General features: G+C 42.4%; 1 protein-coding gene across 4 annotated transcripts in view; it reads right to left on the bottom strand.

The window, feature by feature from the left end:
* Positions 1-7836, bottom strand: part of LOC110506377 (zinc finger protein 536) — a 203120-nt gene extending 195284 nt beyond the window's left edge. For 2 of the 4 annotated variants that reach the window (XM_090222128.1, XM_090222132.1), the window contains exon 1: positions 6792-7836. The gene's annotated coding sequence lies outside the window, so the exon portion shown is untranslated. The other 2 variants (XM_090222126.1, XM_090222130.1) reach the window with 1 other exon arrangement.
* Between the last annotated feature and the right edge of the window lie 11420 nt (positions 7837-19256).

Raw genomic sequence — 19256 nt, 5'->3', positions numbered from 1 at the left:
ATTTTACTGACTTTTATCAAGCCACATTTATCAACACTGCCGTGGAAATCTCCAGGAAGCTTTTTCAAAAGCAGTCCAGAGACATAGCTAAGTACATCATCCCCTCCTCATTGTCTCTCTCTCTGTCTCTCTCTCTCTCTCCCTCACTGTCAGATCATCTCTTCCCCTCCCTCCCTCCCTCCCTCCCTCCCTCTCCCTCTCTCTCTCCCTCTCTCCTCCTCCTCTCTCTCTCTCTGGTTAGGAGCCACTAATTCACAGGGCCTGATCCGTCTCCGAGCCTGGAGACGCCAATGCTATCATTATCAGCCAATTCAGCCAGCCGTTAAATGGTGGAATCAGGAGACATTTGCTCCCCTCCACTATCGCTGTGACATCATTACCGAGAGATTCAACAGCGGGAGCGCTCGGTCCACGGGGGGGGGGGGGGGGGACAATACAGCAACTCAGGCCCAGGCATCTCCTCAAGGAATTACACGTGAGGGGGGTCTGGGAGGGGGTACTGAGGGTCTAATACAATACAGGTCCACCTGGGAGAACAAACTGCACCAGCCTGAAACTCCCCATGAGCACACTGGCAGTGGAGGAAGAGAGAATGATGGAGAAGGAAAGAGAGGGAGTAATAAAGAGATGGGGGGGTTCTGCACACCCTGGGTAAATGGCAGCTCAATGCTAGCTAACGCACTTGAACCTATTTTTTTGTCCTCCACCTCGCTCACTCCCTAGCATGGCTCTAATGGCAACATGTAAACTGTTTTGACACCTGATCCACTCTTATGTCTCTGGAGTAGAGGGAGTGTTTTGTGCCCCTCGCACTATGATACATCATCACCATTTGGTTGTTATACGTTTTTAACATTGGTGGCTGATTCACAACTCTTCCCCTCATGGATAAAAACCACTTGTGCTATAGTGCTGCTAAATTGCTCCTCTTCTGCTGTGCTGTTCAAAATCCAGCTCGCTTTTTTTTTTTTCATTCACTTTTAAACGATAGGTCCTTCAAACGCAGGACAAATAACATGTCATTATATATGACTCTCACGTTTATTTGAAAATGGCACCAGTAGCTTTTATAACCTTCAACTTGTTGAAGTCCAGGAAAAATGACTCTAGAGTTTAATTAACCAATTAAACATAATACCCTCTTACCCACAAACAAGTTGGAGAACACAGCAGAAGTCCCGTAAAGGCACGCACACGCACGCACGCACACGCATACGCACACACACACACACACACACAGAATATAAACATGTTGAAAACATTCTCACTATATTTCTTATATAGTGTATCATGCATATCAACAAATACACTAAAAAGATCACAGAAACAGTCAAACACAGTGATTCTCAGGCATATGCAAGAGGACAGAAAAAAAAACCTGGCTTTGAAACTCTCACAGCCCCTAGAAAGCAAAGGCACTCAGCACTCCTAATATCTGACTGCTCCTGATTAGGAATTGTCAAAATATTTGCGACAGAGGAATTCCGACAGCCGAGCGGAGCAGCTCCTCTACAAAAGACCCATCTTCCCTGTGTAACAAGTGCACGAAATGAGTGTAGACATAGAACCTAAAGTCCCCCAGGCTATTGTAGTAATAACCCGCGAGACCTGGCTGGGAATGTACAGCTTTCAGAGGCACTTCTCATCCTATTTGTAGCAACGCCACTGATGTGTGTGTGGTGCGCAGGTCACTCTCTTTTAAAGCCCCCCTTCTTTTAAAATCAAAGTACAACTTCTCCCAACAAATATACACAGGGTTTTTCCTATCGTGTTTTTCTTCTCCTCATTTTTTTTTTTTTCCCTTTTCTTTTTTTTCCTCCACAAGGCAAGTTTCATTAAAGATCCAATTATGCAAATCAGGTCCTGAAGAGGCAGCTGAATATGCATTATAATAGTGTACATTAATAGTTCAACACAATATACGGCATCAGGGGCAGATTTACGAGGCAACATAACCGCTACGCCTCTGTCCTTTGGAGAAAACCTCTTGATCATAATTAAAGGTGCAGGGTCCTCTTGCTTCTCTAGAACAAGCCGTCTCACCAGGGTCCCCTCTACATGGACCCAAAATGCACTAACTAGCGACCAGCCGGTCACGACCTTTGCAAAGTCAGAGTACAGACATCATTGTAGCCCGCATAGAGCTGGAGAGATCTCATACTACATATTTCCTTCGGTAACTGCCCCCCCACTCCACAGTTCTGGAGTCAACCCCCAACAGCACTGCAGATATTTACCACTCTTTAAGGCACGCCGGATAGAATGCTAAATACACAATGGCATGCTTCAGAACACGTGATTGATGGGTGGTTGCCTGTTTGTGTTAAGCTGTTGTCTACAAAAAATGACATGGCTGTAATTTTGTGCTCCTTTGCAGATCAAAAGGAAACAGTCTTGACACAATGTGCAGCACATTTATAAATCTAAATGCTAATAAACGTTAAAAAAAAAAAAAAATAGGCTTTAATGTTGCAAAACTGCCTGCTGACTGTGGTACTGTATGCAAAGGGGACATTTCAGGAGGTATTCTAATATTGCATTTTTTGGGTTGAAAAATCACAGATGAATGGCTACGGTGGACGTGTGTGATTAGATAGATCACTTAGACAAAGGCCGAGGCCAAAGCACAAGCTGCTCATCTTTCCCAAGGATGGGCAAACTAGTCCAACTTAACACATTCTATTATTGAGCGTAAACATCAATCTAGATACTTAGGTCCACGATCCATATAGATCTATCCCAGAACCCCTGGGAAGACTGGGAGGGGTGAGAGAGGGGGAGAGAGGGGGGGGGAGAGAGAGAGAGAGAGAGAGAGAGAGAGAGAGAGAGAGAGAGAGAGAGAGAACATATCTGTGAATATATCTACAAATTCTAGCTATCACGTATGTCCTTTAAGCTGGTGTTATTCCTTTAACCAGCCTAACTTTCTTTTTAACCAGAGGCCTACCTCTTCGTTTGCGCTCTGGCACTGCAAACCCCTCGCTCCCTCTCTCCCTCTCTCCGGTGTGCTCTCGCTCTCCCTCTCCCTCATTCCCCCTTTCCCAGACAGACAGACGCTCCTTCTGGTGGCACCCTGGCATGAGGCAATTGAGTCAAGCTCATCCGTCATCACCTCATCTGTCGGCCCAGTCTTTATTCTTAGATCACACTGACGCCTACGATTACTATCCACAGAAACGTTGGACTTTCACATCCTTGTCGCCCTCATATCCACACACACATACACACACACACACGCGCCTTTTAAAATATATGCTATGCGACACACATGAGAAGAGAACTGTTAAGAGCCACAGCCTACAGACGTCTCTGTAGCTCAAACAGGGCTCATGACATCTGACAGAAGACCATCTCTCCAAAGTGTACCTTCTAAATCAAGGTCACCATACTACAAGGCTCACCACAGCCTTGCGCCTATTTGTTATGTGTTATGCCCCCAGCCTTCCTTTCCAGCCCCTTCCTGAAACAGCCCCTCCTGCCTGCCAAACTAGACTGGGGGGGGGGGGGGGGGGGGGGGTGAAGGGAGAACACAGCCACCGGGGTAAAGGCCTTAGCCTTTGGAGCCAGAGGGGATGGGGGCTCCACTGCACATATCAATTAATACCTAATCACCAGGCCTCGCCTGCCATACCGTCCCACAAGAGACCCTGGCTACTGCCGTACATCTGGAAGACAATTTCGACCAATTAAAGGAGCTGAGAATCATTTAAGAGTGGGATGGCTGTTTGATCACGTCTCTGACTGCTCTCCTGCTCCGGCTACAGTTGACTGGCTGCAGACTGACAGGTCCGGAGAGGAGCACTGATGCCATACCCATGCCCTCTTCTCATCCTCCTCTCTCGCTCTCTCTCCCCCGAAAGATGTGCATTACCGTGGCTTGTCATCACCCACGGAACACAGACACAGGTACACTAGGATACACTGCAATGCTGAACCACTAAACAGGTTGACGAACTAGATCAAACACAGGACTGGTGATGCTTAGGAATGTGATTTATATAAGAACAAGACATGTTTAAAAATGGGATTAGGAATATAACACCAAATTCACAATAGAGTGTACACAAGACAAAAATGTTGAATGTGTAAAAGCAATTGTTTGAGCTAAGTGAAACGTGATAGCTTGTCATACAATTCATTGAATTCTTGCTTAATTAATTATGATGATAATAATAATAAATAAAATAAAAATATATATATTTCCCCCACATTTTGTAGCAGACAGTCAACTACCAGTCAAGTATCTCCAGGACAACACACACAGGAGCTGCAACTACATACCAGTTTGTAAAGTCACACTTTCTCTTCCCTCAAAACACCTTTCACAATTCATTGTCATTCTCCTAACTACCGGTAATTGCATGGAGGCTACTGTAGGGCCCCGATCTGGAATTCAGTGCCCTCCAGTGTGACTGTTGTCCATCGCTATTTCACCTCAATAAGAAAATAAAAAGAACTGACACAAAAAGGTTCACGCCCAGACACTATTACAGACATAATATCCGCCTGGCAAATACCATTAAACAATGACAGTGGCTAACTCGAACAGTGCATCTGTGCATCCTATTTGTTCATTTCCTTTGACAATGAATCTAAGGAATAAACATTTTTTCGCAAACTCAACTTTGCGGAAGATACACAAAAAAAAAAAGTAAAACAATGTGATGGACGTTTTGTAACGCTTACGTTACGGTTAAGGGGGTCATGTGTTTTATCAGCCATTGTAGCCTAGGCTACTGTTTTAAATTGCTGCCTTCGAGCTGGGTTAATCTCAAAACTGGTTCTTCCGTGTTTACATGGGAGGATCGCTCCCTTCTACTCAAGGTGAAAGGCTGCTCGGTTGGATGAGGGACACCTGCAGACTAGTCCTACCGGGGAGAGTTTGAAGCACTGGTAGTGCCCCTGCAACGGTAGCATGTGTTTTATTCCACGAAATGATACATAATAGACTCGTACTAAGGCACTTTTAACATTTTGGGGTTATCAGACTGTATGGGAATATATTTATCCTGACAGATTTGAGATTCACAGCGCAAGAACAAAACATCTAATCCCACACCAACAGTCTATATGCACTTTAAATATATAATTTATATTTTTGGAACATTTACATTAGGCAACGTGAATGTATATAGCTATGAAGGCTATGGTTTACGCTACTTGCTAGACTCGACCTCGTCCCCGATTAAGTTATTGGCTAGGCTACGTCATTTTCATGAAATTATTTGTCATGGGTGCCTATTCTATTCGTTTCCGAATCGCTATAACTTTTACCATTTGGATACCTTTCCCCAAGCAATTGCGTTTTGAATCAGTCGTTCAAACATTCATTTCTCCAGTAATATGTGTGTTGTGTCCAGATACAAGGTTTTAAAGCGTGTATGACATTTAGCCCTCAGTTGTTGATGCCATCATAACGTTCCTCAAAGCATAATGCATGGCTGCTATTCATAAGAGGTCGATCACAGCACAAAATGGCAGGTCTCACCGGCTCTTCCATCTCACAAGTTTTGACACATGGCATGCAGCGGATAACTTTGATCCTATTTCTCCAACAATCTGCACTCAGGTTAGCTGAAATTCTAAGCAAAACCCCTAGGGATGTGATGAGAAAGTTTTCGAAGCAGATTGGATGGGGGGGGGGGCAGTTAATACTTCCTTAAAAGTACTCGCAAATATCTGCCTGTGTTATGCATGTCATGTGTCCAATACGTTAATGCACACTCCGTTGTCTATCTTAAACGTCTGGAATATACAACTTTTATATGTGACTATTATGAAATCGTTGAAATATAAAAGAGATAAGAGTAGGTTCTGAGTCGCTGTACAATGTCTTCCTATGCATTCATTATGTAGACTACACGTTTCCCCCTGACAACCCCGCATGCTAACGTCACCGCTATGGATATTTAATTATACTGTATTTTTTAATCACGTCGAGAAACAGGCCCCACTGAGATGATACAATAGAAAATAGCAATTGTTTAGATTGACTTTCAAAAGCGAAACGCCTTCGGGTTACCATTCCAAACCCCCTAAACCCATGCGTAAGCTTCGCACTTCTTACCTTTAAATTTGGAGTAGCGCGAAGAAACTCCTGTCTGTAAACGATGCCTTGGTGAGAGATTGTGTTCATTGAATAATGAGGCATGTCCATTTCATTGACCAGATCATTTTCTTTCGCTGAAGGGGGAAAAGTGCGCTTCGGACCTGTTACGATTGTCCAATACAGAATTCTCTCTCTAACTGTTCCGCACGTATCCTGAGTAAAAAAAAAATAGCGTTTTATTTCATTCGGTCAGTTTTTTTTCCCAGGCCAAACGTGTTCATTGATACTAATTACTCAGCATCACAACACATTTCCATATTTCAGCTTGGACTCTCCCTATCTGGTAGGTGAAATGCATTGTACCGTTAAAAAAAGCAGTCCATTGTCGTCCGCCGCGTTATTCACAACAAATAGATATAGGTCTTGCGGCATTGCTGGAGCTAAGAGCGTAACCCAAGATAAAATAACACCGTAAATAATAATACTCTAATCGTAGGCTACATGTCCCCCGTGTTACGGTAAAAAAAGAGAAAGGATTCCCAACCTCGCAGCTTGTTTCTGACCTTGAGCTCCCGTAAACACTCTTATTAAAATATGTCTATTCTCCTCAGAACCCATTCACATTGTCAGTCTTGTTACGTTGACACCGTGTATAATTGGCTTTGATACATGTAGTCCGGGACCATGCGGTGAAGACATAACAACTGAACACATATAATGTTGTAAAAGTACACGTTCTTACCTTTTCAGTTAACTATTTCAAGTATTTTTCTTCCCCCCAAAAAACTCCAGGGTAAATCGGTGTAGTCTGCGCGTCCTCAGCATCAGTCACAGCTCTAGTGCTTAAGAGAAGTAATCAGTGATAAAATGACGTTCATCTCACTGTAACCTTGTGGCGTATTTAATGTAAATAAGCCAGTTATGTTGCCAATCGCATGCATACAAACGCAAACTAGTCCTGAGGGAGGCTTTTTTTTTTCAGGTGCCCTGACGAACCGGGTTTATTCTAGCACCATGCACGGGAGCGCTTTCTGAAGCCATAGGCTAGGAATTAAGCATATTTATTAGTAAATATGATATTTAAAACAACTCAGCTGTTGATCAAGGGCACTTCGTACCTTACTCAAACAGAAAGAGAAAAGTCCAATATTAAACGCGCTCACTCAACGGTTCCAAGTAACGTGGGAAAATGATTTAAAGACCTGTATTCTTCGTCGAGGACTCTAAACTTTTTTTGGGCATAACTTTTGCCGTAGGACAGAGATGCACTGGCCGACCGCTCGTGCTCCTAAATGTTCGCACCAAGATGGTTTGATATATGATGTTTCTATAGGGGGTGGAAGGAGCTAAATGTAATGCAATTATAGATTCAGTGTTCCGGCGTGGACAAAAGCCATTGCTTAAACAGACTCTTCCTTGTGGGATTATATAATGATTATGGTGTAATTGTGGGAAAGGTTTGGTAATAATAATAAAAAATATAAAATACTCATATGGACGGTTGGTTTTCTGTAATGTAAGGGTATGTGACTCTGGGACGATGATAAGAGCGTGAAAACGTGGAGAGGTCGACAAAAAAAGGAGGACAGTGATGCGATGATGGTTCGGCCAAACGCAGACGGATTGATTATTCAAAATGTCCTCGAACCATGGGACACATCATTGCATTGATCGAGATGATATCAAATCCTGTATATAATCAGCCAGAAGTCCCACAACGGACTCCCTGGTCGTATTTATACGGGGAGATAGAACAGCTGTGAGCGTATGGTCTCCCTTTTCCACTTGTGCCAAGGCGGCGTGTGACTCAAGGATACTCACACGCAACTGCTCAGTGTGGTAGTATGACGGTGAACTAATGTGCTATGAGCACATGCCACTCCATCTGTGTATGACACTGATATATATGTACGTTGGTGTTTTACAGCTTGATTCAAGTGTGAGTGTAGGGCCTACAATGAGCCTAATTGGGGTGGATTATATCTTTATTGGATCTTGGACATTTTGCGATTTAAAATTGAACTTTAAATCAGAGTAAAAAAGAGATAGCTGGTAGTTATTGGCTTTATGGCTATAATGCTGTATGTTTATTTGTAACTACAATGTTTGATCGTGTTAGCCTACATAGTTGTAACTTTCTATTTTCTTGTATTCTTCATTTATAGTGTTATCTTTTTTTTCAGTGGAAAATTAATAGATAATCCAGAAAGGAAAGGACGCGGCTGTGCTTTCTTTTCCTTCCAGACAAAACATATTTTTTTAAAGATAGTCCACATTCATTATTCACTATGAAAATCGGATTCTCATGCTGCCCCTTAAACGGTTAGGAATCCAGCATGCATTTTCCAGTTTGATGCGTATGAAATTCTTTTTTGAACAAATTCCAAAATAAAAGTTTGTCTCTAAAGAAATTAGCATAACCATCCCATCAATAATATCGCTATCTCTATGGGAATGATAGCGAGAGCAGTAGGGGTGTTCCTTTTCTCAATTCTTCATGGATCAACAGCGCGTTCTCGGTTTCTTTTGAACTTGTTATAGCAAGTCAAGTGATTCTTTATCGGTGACAGGCTTGACAATGCGATGGGGATGTGAAAGCAGGTCAAAAGGAAGTTGCCATATGGATTTAAACATGCACATTTCGAACACTATAGCACGAGTACGTCCCATAAATATACCCTGCATTTAAATAATTGTGCATTATGTTGCAGGGAATAACACATGAACACACAACATTAACTTCCTTGAACTAATAAACGATTCTCTTAAGTTAAAATACATGCCTAATGGCCTAAATATTTTGTTTCTTTGTCTTTTTAATTTGAGTTTAATAAAAAAAACTTGAATTACTACAGTAGCCTATAGGAAATAGAATATAGGCCTGTATGCAAATCAGACCAACATTTAAAAATCTAAAAGTCACAAACGAGTAAAGATTACAGTTAACTTTTACAGCACTATTCTACCTATACTGAGCAACAGGTGCTCCAGGTGAAAAAGGGAGTCACAACAAGAGACCACTTTAGAGCAACACACTTCTTGACCGACATTCAAGATTATACTTTTGAAATGGACTCTACCGAGCCTTTATTTCGATCGTCACATCCCTTCATATATAAACAAATCTATGAATATTCATGAAAAATAATACACTGATAATTGACATTTCATTACTGCATGTCACATGTAGAAGTTTCCGGTACTTCCCTGCCTCCTTTACGTGGACCACCTCCCAATAATTTTACTTGTGTCTTTTACATTTTTGAATAGGAGGAGAGAGATTTGACAGAGGAAACAGATACTAAAAGTCAACAACGCGGTTGACAGAGCTAAGGTTTGGGGGGCCAGGGGTCAGGGGTCAGAGAGGAGAGCACAGAGCAGGGTGTTGGACAGTCCTTCCAGGCCCATTAGACTGATGTTTCTGACTACCAGCTGAAGATGGCTCATCTGATGTATTATATGCTTGGGAGGCATCCAAGAAAACATGCTTGAAAAACAGACTCGCCACTGTTCACTTCTCAACTAAACTAAGATGTTACTCCTTCAGTCTCCTCTCCGTGTACGCTTGGATGTGGCCCTGCTTGTCGTCACTTCAAATCCTCAGCTCAATTGCAAATGAGTACTATTAGTAACAGACAGAACCATTTTAGAACATTGATGCAACATGATAGCAATAAAGTGTGACCTATAGTAGCAATACGCTCATGTTTGCTGTGCATTCCATATTATAAGGATGTGGTGTGTGTGTTCTGTGTGAGTGTGTGTGTGTGTGTGTGTGTGTGTGTGTGTTTGAAACCCAACTGAAACGTACATTCTTGCCCAGTTCAGATTGAAATGAAAACACACCAGAGTGTCTGGCTCATACGTAGAGAAAATGCTTCTTTCTTAAAATTGAGTTTCTCAAAGTATAATTCATCTGTTCCAGGTCTTTGATGAAGACATTTTTTTCAAAGTAGCCTACTTTAAATGAAAATGGAGGGAGTGCAATTTTAAACAACTCGATTCTCTGAACCCTCCGTGACTGTAAACTTCTAAAATGTAACTTCAAATTTCTATCAATTACACGTTCAAGTATGACATTCACTAAACGAGGAGCACTGTTATAACAAACATTTCTATTGCCCGGATTCATTTCGCAATCTCATCATTATTGGTTACATCAATCCCGCATGTGAAGCTTTTACATTTCCACAAACACACTACTGTTTCTTTTTCCCTTCAGACTGGGGCCGAGTACACTATATTGTTTGGCACTTCTGATCATTAATGAGGCTTCGCACAAATACTGCAGAGACAAATATTTAGAGCTCAAGTCTGAGGTTTCGTCATCCTCATATTGTGAGACCAGGGAAAACTGTGTTCCTATATTTATCAGGAGAAAGCGTATATACTGATCAAACTCGGCTTCTCTCGATGAGTTACTGATTGCAGTGTCTTGCCTATGACCGATGACTGGACGCATGCTCATTTAAATCATCTGAATCAATGTCTCTACTGGAAGATAACAAATTTAAATGAAAACATCTGACTCAAACTGATTAAGAACAATGTTCAGCATCAGGGATTTAATAATGGTTACGGAATGCTTAAAATATCCCTGGTTTGATAGGTTCCGCCATTCTCATACGTCTAGGTAAAGTAAACTACGGTGTGTTAGCAGGAAGCCTCGGACAACAAGACTAATGACAACATAGTCAACAGGGTGTAGGAAAAAAGTGAAGGGAAAAAACTTTCCTGTGATGAGCTTCTTCACAAATCAGAAACGTGGGTTGGCAATTAGGCCACGACTGACATAATTCCCCTCTAGGTGACAAACAATGACACACGACCCCCCAAGCCTCAACCCAGATGAGAGTATGGCTGCCCTTCTGTTGTTTAGTTGATAAGCTCATAGGTGATACCTTTACAGAGGTAGTCCAGCTAACTCTACAGTCCAGCTAACTCCCTCATACTCCAACTACTGCTGTACTGTATTTATGGGACAGTGAGCCATCATATTTTACTATTACCTATCAATTGGTTTCTAATCGCAATAATGAGGCGGCTGCCGTTGGTGACAGAGGGCTAACTGCCTCCGTGGGAACATTAAGGAGCCTGGGTTATGCTGTGGGCCGTTAACTACCTACAGGCGCTCCGTAATGGCTCCAAATGACCTCCTCAGTGGCTATTAGCACATCATTAGAACCTGCAGACCATTGGTGACCTCCACCGGACACACGTGACGCCTCCTCTTTCGCGCCTCTCCCCTTAACACTTCGATCCAAAGCTGCTCCCCAGCGAGACCACTAGCATTGAGCTAACTTGGGTTGGCATTGGCAATCCAATGGTCATGTACTCCGAGATATAGGCATGTCTCTGAACACAATACATTAAGCTGGTCTGGTGCAATGTGTGTGATTGTGTGGGAAAACTAGAAAGAAAGAAAAAAGATGAACAGGTGTTATACATCCAGGTGGAAATAAGCTTCTAGCCGTAGAAAGGGTCCTCTATACTTTCACCTCCGTTGGCAGAGTTTCCTTTCATCAGACACACATAAGAGTGCAGTGCAGAATAAAGTGCAAGGCGCTGCCACGCCACACAAGTTTCTCTGTCAGACTAACCTCTGTGTACACTTACCAATGGTTTCCAGTTACTGCGGACAAAGGGGAGTCTTAGTAGGTTCATGTCAGCTGAGGAGCCCTGGAGAACAACATAAGAGAATAACAGGAATGTGTTGCTTTGTCAGGGAAAATGCAACAGCAATAGAGCTGCCTTAAATGATCAGCGAGTAATCTCTAATCATATGACAATTATGTTGGTTGTTTGTAACCAACCACAGAAGGACAGTGACCTTGTGTTACAAATATGAGCTACCGAACACAAATTCCCCAGGATAATCTATGTAGGCCATCAGCCATCCTTGGAAAAAGGGCTTATATGGCTCCAATTGAGATCACTTTATATTTCCAACCAAACCCTATAGTGAAGATATATAGCACAACATTGTGGTAAGATGAAAAGATACCACAACTAATACTAACATTGCACATGAAGAGACATGTAAGTGTAACCATACTTTGTCAACGTGATCAAGCTCAGCAATGGCCATGTAGCTATGGATTTGTTTGTCTGCATATCCTGTAGGCTTACCTACAGTAAATGTAGTATGATTGGCAACCTTCCCACCAAAACCACACGCACTACGGCGCACACCAGAGGCTGTGGCTTGTTATTACAGGGGGGTAAACTAGGGGGCAGTGGCCCACAGAGTGCCTGCTAGCTGTAATGTCAATTTCCTGTGCTTACTCTTAAGATTCAGTTTTAGATGTGCTCTCTGTGTCATGGGTTTGAATCACTACCCTTGCAACGCACGCACACACGCGCACACACACAAGTCCTCCCTGAATTAATTTGTTTTCATTTGCAGTATGTCAGCAGTACTTGTTCTTTGCTGCTGTGCTGAAGGATCTCTTAAGCAAGGGTCCGTCTCCTCCTCCTTAATCATTAAATCAGCCTTTTTTTTCTTTACAGTGGGATAGCAGGACAGATAACAGTAAAGTACTGTGTACTGCACAGTATCTCATCTCAGTTCAATCTGATTACAGCTGCAGAGCTTCTCAAAGGATTCTGACATGCAACCTTCCTTGTAGCATCCTTACGATGCCGAGAGAAATGTTTCTGCATGTTGGTGGTGACTGTGGTGCAGCCCAATTAACACTGATGCAATGGCCCATCCAAAAATAGCTGGTACTATGGAAAATATTGTCTTGTTTTGGGGAGTCCAGCGTAGTGCCGCATGGCTACCATGCTGCTAGTCGGTCAAACAAAGAGCGAGACACAGAGACAAGGGTTGAGAACCTTTTCGCAGTAAGAGAAGAGACATCGGAAATTGCACTTCCATGCCATCAATTTCCCAGAGACGACCAAAAACCCTGGACACACTTAATCAGGAAAAGGGCACACCTCTGAATATCCATTCTTTTGTAATGGCATTACAAGAGAAGCAAGATTTACAGATCACTTAATGTGCCAGAGTCTTCTGCATAAAAGTATATACAAAGGTTAATATTGCAATAATATCTTCCTGGAGGGCATTCTAATCATTATCTCCCTGGAGGTATCAATTAGAAGCACTTTACAGCAGGTAATGACTGAGATTCCGGTACAAAATGACATTATTATTGTTATCATCATCTATAATTTCAGAGTGGATATACAAGGCAAAAAAGAGAACGATAAGTTCAACTAGAGGTAGACGTAAGGAATGAGAAGACTTTTCCATCGCATCTGACATTTTGTTTCTTATTCATTTGGTCGAGGCAATGACCATCTCTAGGTCCTCCTCAGCTTGTGTGTGGTGCTGCTACACTACATAACCAAAAGTATGTGGACACCTGTTCATCGAATATCTAATTCCAAAAGCATGGGCATTAATATGGAGTTGGTCCCTCTTTTGCTGCTATAACAGAGAAGCTTTCCACTAGATGTTGAAACATTGCTGAGGGGACTTGCTTCCATTCAGCCACAAGAGCATTAGTGAGGTTGGGCACTGATGTTGGGCTATTAGGCCTGGCTCGCAGTCGGTGTTCCAAATCATACCAAATGTGTTCGATGGGGTTGAGGTCAGGGCTCTGTGCAGGCCAGTCAAGTTCTTCCACACGGATCTCGACAAACCATTTCTGTATGTACCTCGCTTTGTGCACGGGGGCATTGTCATGCTGAAACAGGAAAGGGGTATCCCCAAACTCTTTCCACAAAGTTTGAAGCACAGAATAGTCTAGAATGTCATTGTAAGATGTAGCGTTAAGATTTCCTTTCAATGGAACTTAGGGGCCTAGCCCGAACCATGAAAAACAGCCCCAGACAATTATTCTTCCTCCACCACACTTTACATTTGGCACTATGCATTCAGGCAGGTAGCGTTTTCCTGGCATCTGCCCAGTGGTGTAAAGTATACATACTTTAAAGTACTACTTAAGTAGTTTTTTGGGGTAGCTGTACTTTACTATTTATATTTTTGACTACTTTTACTTTTACTTCACTACATTCCTAAAGAAAATAATGTACTTTTTACTCCATACATATTCCCTGATACCCAAATGTACTCATTACATTTTGAATGCTTAGCAGGACTGGAAAATGGTCTAATTCACACACATCAAGAGAACATCCCTGGTCATCTCTACTGCCTCTGATCTGGTGGACTCACTAAACACAACTGCTTCGTTTGTAAATTATGTCTGGTGTTGGAGTATGCCCCTGGCCCCTGGCTATCCGTCAATAAAAAAATAAAATGGTGTCGTCTAGTTTGCTTAATATAAGGAATTTTAAATAATTTATACTTATACATTTGATACTTAAGTATATTTTAGCAATTACATTTACTTTTGATGTATTTAAAACCAAATACCTTTAGACTACTTTTACTCAAGTAGTATTTTACTGGGTGACTTTCACTTTATTTAACTCATTTCTATTAAAGGTATGACAATTGCGTACTTTTTCCACCACTGCATCCTCCAAACCCAGATTCGTCCTAAGGACGGCCGGGTGATGAAGCATGATTCATCACTCCAGAGATTTCATTTCCATTGCTCCTGAGTCCAATGGCGGGGAGGTTGGAAAATCCATTTCATGAAGCTTCTGACAAACAGTTAATGTGCTGACATAGCTTCCAGAGACAGTTTGGAACTCGCTATTGAGTGTTGTAACTGAGGACCGGCGATTCTAACGCGCTACATGCTTCAGCACTCGGTGGTCCCGTTCTTTGAGCTTGTGTGGCCTACCACTTTGCAGCTGAGCCATTGTTGCTCCTAGATGTTTCCACTTCACAAGAACAGCACTTAGAGTTGACTGGGGCAGCTCTAGCAGGGCAGATATTTTACGAACTGATTTGTTGGAAAGATGGCATTCCATGACGGTGCCATGTTGAAAGTAACGGAGCTCTTCAGTAAGACCTTTCTACTGCCAATGTTGGCTGTGTGCTTGATTTTATACACCTGTCAGCAGTGGGTGTGGCTTAAATAGTCGAATCCACTAATTTGAAGGGGTGTCCACAAACTTTTGTATATACAGTGGGGCAAAAAAGTCAGTCACCAATTGTGCAAGTTCTCCCACTTAAAAAGATGAGAGAGGCCTGTAATTTTCATCATAGGAACACTTCAACTATGACAGACAAAATGAGAAAAAAAATCCAGAAAATCACATTGTAGGATTTTTAATGAATTTATTTGCAAATTATGGTGGAAAATAAGTATTTGGTCAATAACAAAAGTTTATCTCAATACTTTGTTATATAACCTTTGTTGGCAATGACAGAGGTCAAATGTTTTCTGTAAGTCTTCGCAAGGTTTTCACACACTGTTGCTGGTATTTTGGCACATTCCTCCATGCAGATCTCCTCTAGAGCAGTGATGTTTTGGGGCTGTTGCTGGGCAACACGGACTTTCAACTCCCTCCAAAGATTTTCTATGGGGTTGAGATCTGGAGACTGGCTAGGCCACTCCAGGACATTGAAATGCTTCTTACGAAGCCACTCCTTCGTTGCCCGGGCGGTGTGTTTGGGATCATTGTCAAGCTGAAAGACCCAGCCACGTTTCATCTTCAATGCCCTTGCTGATGGAAGGAGGTTTTCACTCAAAATCTCACGATACATGGCCCCATTCATTCTTTCCTTTACACGGATCAGTCGCCCTGGTCCCTTTGCAGAAAAACGGCCCCAAAGCATGATGTTTCCACCCCCATGCTCCACAGTAGGTATGGTGTTCTTTGGATGCATCTCAGCATTCTTTGTCATCCAAACACGACGAGTTGAGTTTTTACCAAAAGGTTCTATTTTGGTTTCATCTGACCATATGACATTCTCCCAATCTTCTTCTGGATCGTCCAAATGCTCTATAGCAAACTTCAGATGGGCCTGGACATGTACTGGCGTAAGCAGGGGGACACGTCTGGCACTGGAGGATTTGAGACCCTGGCGGCATAGTGTGTTACTGATGGTAGGCTTTGTTACTTTGGTCCCAGCTCTCTGCAGGTCATTCATTAGGTCACCCCGTGTGTTTCTGGGATTTTTGCTCACCGTTCTTGTCATCATTTTGACCCCACGGGGTGAGATCTTGCGTGGAGCCCCAGATCGAGGGAGATTATCAGTGGTCTTGTATGTCTTCCATTTCCTAATAATTGCTCCCACAGTTGATTTCTTCAAACCAAGCTGCTTACCTATTGCAGATTCAGTCTTCCCAGCCTGGTGCAGGTCTACAATTTTGTTTCTGGTGTCCTTTGACAGCTCTTTGGTCTTGGCCATAGTGGAGCTTGGAGTGTGACTGTTTGAGGTTGTGGACAGGTGTCTTTTATACTGAAAACAAGTTCAAACAGGTGCCATTAATACAGGTAACGAGTGGAGGACAGAGGAGCCTCTTAAAGAAGAAGTTACAGGTCTGTGAGAGCCAGAAATCTTGCTTGTTTGTAGGTTACCAAATAATTATGTTCCACCATAATTTGCAAATAAATTCATTGAAAATCCTACAATGTGATTTTCTGGATTTTTTTTTCTCATTTTGTCTGTCATAGTTGAAGTGTACCTATGATGAAAATTACAGGCCTCTCTTTTTAAGTGGGAGAACTTGCACAATTGGTGGCTGACCTAATACTTTTTTACCCCACTGTATAGTGTATGTAGATGTTCTGTTTCAATGGGCAGACAGATATTCAAATAGAGATGGTGGGTTTCCTCATATTCAGGCGTTGATTGTCAGTCCCAATTTCCTCAAAGAAGCTTGTGCATGTAAATGTGTGTGCATGTGTGTGTTCATTTGCGCGTGACTGTGTGTTAATTGAGAGAGAGAGAGACAGAGAAAGAGAGGAGAGGGAAAGAGGAAGCTGTGCATCAAAACCTCCAGCAATTGGACAGCAAATATTTGCGTACCACAAAACACAAGAGCATTATGGTTTGCTCTTCACTATTTATTCAGACAGGGGAAAAAAAGTTTGACGTGTCAAGAGAAGTTGTCGAGTGACCTTTGCGCTGGGCTACAAACAATCATAACGAGTATTGGTTTCTGTTATTGACCTCACTCATCAACACCATGAATAATTCAGACATACATTCCTGCTTGTCCAGACTACATTAAACATAAAGGCCGCTCTGACTTTTGATTGACCTGTTTTATATTTAATAAGCAACACAGAGCAGCCCGGATTCTCCTTTTTAAGAAGAATTTAATTGCACGTTGGTGACGTCCATCACACTGTTGTCACCGCCGTGACCTTTTGTGGAGGGCTATTCACAACCAGGAAGTTATGAGACGGTTTTTCCATGTTCCGTCACAACCACCCTAACGCTTTACTCTGCGTTGGCCCATTTGTTAGTCATGCTGTAGCAAGGGCTTGGATTGTGTGGGTCACATCATTACGAGAGGAGCTACAGAACAAGTAGTGTACACTGTTGGCTTATAGAACACCAAGTGGCAGGTCTGTCTCTCTTTAATGTCTGTTAAACTGACCATGTAGTGGCTGAGATATTCCCCTATATGTATGACACAGCATTGATGTCTGCAGTCATGGGATATTCACATGCAGTGGTCTATCATCAGGGTCATCTACAAGGCCAGACCTACAGGTGTATTTTAGACTACATGATAGAAAACGTATAATAATGTGTTCATGCCATCCCGATTCCTCCCCATGAGGGGGGTACAGCAGGGTGAAGCACTACGGTAACAGGAAAACTCGAGGGGGGGTGGGGGGCGACAATGGGCTAAGGATGGATCGAGGGGGAAGGGGTTCAGCAAATGTCACATTCCTCACCCCAAGGAGAGGGTTTTTAAATAGATTGCATCCCTTATGTGATTTCCACTTTCTTATCCTTAAATGTGTGTAATTTGGAGTGTAATAGAGAAGGGAAGAAGGAAAAAAAAAAAAACGCTATAGGTTAATATCATCAACCTCCATCTATACCCAAGGGAGGATGCTACAGCTAAAACTAGCTCCCTAGCTAGCGCACGGCATTGGCCTTGAAAAGTAATACAAGTAGTGGGACTGGCGGAGAGGGAGTGAGGAGAGATCAAATACAGGTGAGTGTTATCCCTGAGGAACTCCAGATGGCCTGCACTGCCCCTTCACTCATCCAGCTAGACGCTTCACTGTGTCACTAAGACAATCGTTATGCAGAACCTACCTACGTACCACCACTCTTTATACATGTAGCTATATATAGCCCTCATACTTCGTTAAGGGAGGCATGGCTCCGATAATCTTTTCAGACTGGGACAAACTCACCCCATTGATATCAATGTATTTATTACAGCAATAGCAATATAAGGCAAGGCGAAGTGAGATATCAGCTTACCCGAGGCTGAGAGAAATGTAAGATAAAGGATATTTAATATCCAGTTCACATCACGAGGGCTAAGCCTCTAATAGCACTTGGGGTTTCTGTGCAGGTAATGCCTTCATCTTTGTCTAAACACACTTTCATGGACTTTAACTGTAATAATAGAAAGTGCGTGGGTCACAGATAAATGTAGCGTAATGGCTCAAAGCTGAAGATTACCCATACATCCTGTCTGCTTATTAATGCTCCTAGGCACTTCCACTAAAGGTGTTATCTTCAGGAGAGGGGAAAAAAGCACATCAAATATTCTTTCTTTTTTTTTTCTTTATTTACAGCTCTTTGCATTTTGTCACATTGCGTTAGAATCACAAAGCGTGCATTCCGGATGGCAATAATCACTCTCTGAAAGCAAATATATAGGTACATTATTGGGTACAACATTACGCTGGTGGCTTGCGTTCTAGGTCCCATTACCCTCGCTTATTGTGTGTCTAAATGATAATGAGCAGTCAAATGATAACCTATATCATTTAGAGTGAAACTTGAATTTAAAACACTGGGTGCCATTCACAGAGGGGTCATGTTTTCTTGAGATCAATCAGGTGTCCTCTGCATCCAATAATAAGGAACCGCCTATGGTTTCCTTGAAGCAGTAAAACATAATGGTGTTGTCCTAATTATGCGTTAGGTGATGCATTATTTAACAATCCAACATACATTGCGGGGTTGGATACGAGTCAAATAATTTATGACAAGATCTCTTTTTTTTGCCCCAACACTTTAAATCAAACTTCAATAAATGTGCCACCCCTATCCATTTTACATGAGGCCTTGCTGAAAACAATCAGGAAATCTGTTATTTCAAATTCTTCCGACAGCGCCGGGTCAGAAATACAA

The sequence above is a fragment of the Oncorhynchus mykiss genome, chromosome 26 (assembly GCF_057628025.1).
Source record: "Oncorhynchus mykiss isolate SJ-2025 chromosome 26, ASM5762802v1, whole genome shotgun sequence".
NCBI lineage: Eukaryota > Metazoa > Chordata > Actinopteri > Salmoniformes > Salmonidae > Oncorhynchus > Oncorhynchus mykiss.
Note: the sequence above shows the minus strand (reverse complement) of the source record. Positions and strands in the feature narration are given on the sequence as shown.